At 35.8% G+C, this 2,500-nt stretch overlaps 1 protein-coding gene across 2 annotated transcripts in view; it reads left to right on the top strand.

Annotated features, from left to right (window-relative positions):
* Positions 1 to 2,500, top strand: part of LOC137624290 (heparan sulfate 2-O-sulfotransferase pipe-like) — a 337,135-nt gene that overhangs the window by 299,184 nt on the left and 35,451 nt on the right. The window lies entirely within an intron of this gene.

The following is a 2,500-nucleotide window of genomic DNA, read 5'->3' as shown; positions in this document are numbered from 1 at the left end:
CTCTGTTTTTTTATATTATCAGTTTATTTATTTATTTTTTTTTTTTGTATAGTTTTGCTAATTCTATTTCATCTCTCTTGGATTTTACCCTCATTTCCTATCTTTTTCTTTATTAAGCTTTTGGTGTTGTCTGATAGTTTCCCTTTATCTTGTTACCTCCGCCAACGAAGTTGGAAGGGGGTTATGTTTTACCTCCTGTTTGTGTGTTTGTTTGTGAACAGCTTCCTGACCACAATTTTAATCGAAGAGTAATGAAACTTGTAGGGATCAACTGTTATGTAAAAAGCTGGAAAGGACCAGATTTTGGAAGGTCAAGGTCAAAAGCCAAGGTCACGGTCAAGCAAAATGTCCAATTCACGTAATCAGCCAAAAGTTTGGATATCATTATCACAAAGACTTTAAATTTGGTTCATATTTGAGTATATGAAAATCCACACCAATTAATACATGTTAAGGTTAAAGGTCAAAGTCGAGAAATAAGCTGCCGCAGCGGAGGTCTGCGTTCTATTGAGGACCCTTTTAGTTTATTATCTGTTCGAAGTATTCACTGTCCTTTGTTACGTAACTTATGTGTTTCCTTAACTTCCTTTAGCTGTTGCTTCATGAATCAAGTTTTTTAAAAGGATATTCTATACGAAGTTTAATTGTAAAAGACAAGGCTATAAGTGGCTTTTGTGGCCAAAGACAACATGGATACGAGAGCGAACTAAAGTAGATGATTTTCTAGCAACATGTAAGGAAAAGAAATGGACATGGGCAGGACATATAATGAGAATGACAGGTAATGGATGGACATTAAGAATAACAGAATGGGTCCCTAGAGATTACAAAAGAAACAGAGGAAGAAAAAGAAGACAATGGATTAACGGACTAAGAAAGTGTGTGGTTGTGGATTAGCGCAGAAAGATCATAAACAGACGCAAATGGAAGGACATGTCTGAGGCCTTTGTTCTGCAGTGGAGAAGTAAAAGATGATGTTGATATATATGTGTGTGTGTGTTTGCATTTAGGCAGGAGAAGGAAGAGAAGACGATGGAATGACGAAGTAAGAAAGTTTGCGAGTATACACTGACATAGAGAGACCATAAACAGACTGGACATGTGACAGATGATGTTGATATGTATGTGTGTGTGTTTGCATTTAGGCAGGGGAAGGAAGAGAAGACGATGGAATGACGAACTAAGAAAGTTTGCGAGTATAGACTGGCATAGGCAGACCATAAACAGACACTGGAGTGGAAGGACACATCTGAGTCTTTTGTTCTGCAGTGGGCTAGTAACAACTGATGATGATGATGATGATCTGTGTGTGTGAGTGTGTGTGTGTGTTTGTTTGCATTTAGGTATATATTGTCCTTATTACTCACACCTTTAAGTTTTCCTCGAAAACTAGCCTAGTAATTTTAATGACCGTCTACATTATAATTAACAAACCACACCTTTCCGATGAATTACCAGTAAATTCTCTTAAACCACTTCCTCTCGCCATGTGTTTGTGTATACACACATTCATTGGTGGACTGTGTCATTTATACAATGTTCGTTTTCAAAATTATTCAATAGAGCCCTTTAGCCTACACATTATTATTATTATTATTATTATTATTATTATTACTTGCTAAGCTACAATCCTAGTTGGAAAAGTAGGATGCCATAAGCTCATTGAGGAAAGGAAAAAAAGGAAATAAACAAACTACATGAGAAATAATGAACAATTAAATTAAAATATTTTAAGAGCAGCAACAATATTAAAATATATCTTTCACTTACATAAACTATTAAAAAGAGGATGAAAAAGAAGATAGAATAGTGTGCCCAAGTGTACCCTCAAGTCTACCATATTACAGTAAATTTGATTATGTGAGGAATATTAATACGGCAAGATATTTACCCAATATCGAAACAGACATTAGTACGAAAGTCAGATATTTTATTGTATTAGTAAGTCATCTAAAGTTTCGAAACAGTTGTTAACAGCATCTTAAAAAAGGAAGACTATTGGTGTCATAATCATTAAACAGTTGGAAACCCAGGAGTGGGTTTAATACGAATTTGCACTGTTTGTTCCATGCTACAGGCTTGCAAGCTGCACACCCACCAGACCGAAGAGTAGCGGTAAATACAGTATAGTAGATTTTGGCCCTAAGCACCCCCCTAGCGGTATGCTGCCGGATCGGCTCGGTTCATCATCACCCGGTTTGCCAGACGTATGAGATATTTCTCTAGGTTAATTTTGTATTTGGTATGTTATATGATATTACAAACTGGTAAAATTCAATTGAATGTTTTATAATATATTAAATATTGTATTATAGCGCTATTTTACGTAATGATGTTCGAATTTTAGGTGGTTCATTCCGGTACGAGTTTTGTGGCTCTGTGTCAACCCTAGCCAGCCCGCAATCTTACAAAATTTACAGGTGTTTAGACCAGTTAAGTTCACTGTTCGTTTAAGAATAGAACATCTCATTTATTTCCCAGTATTTCCCCGCATTATAAA

This window comes from Palaemon carinicauda, chromosome 2 (genome assembly GCF_036898095.1).
Source record: "Palaemon carinicauda isolate YSFRI2023 chromosome 2, ASM3689809v2, whole genome shotgun sequence".
Classification (NCBI taxonomy): Eukaryota; Metazoa; Arthropoda; class Malacostraca; order Decapoda; family Palaemonidae; genus Palaemon; species Palaemon carinicauda.
Note: the sequence above shows the minus strand (reverse complement) of the source record. Positions and strands in the feature narration are given on the sequence as shown.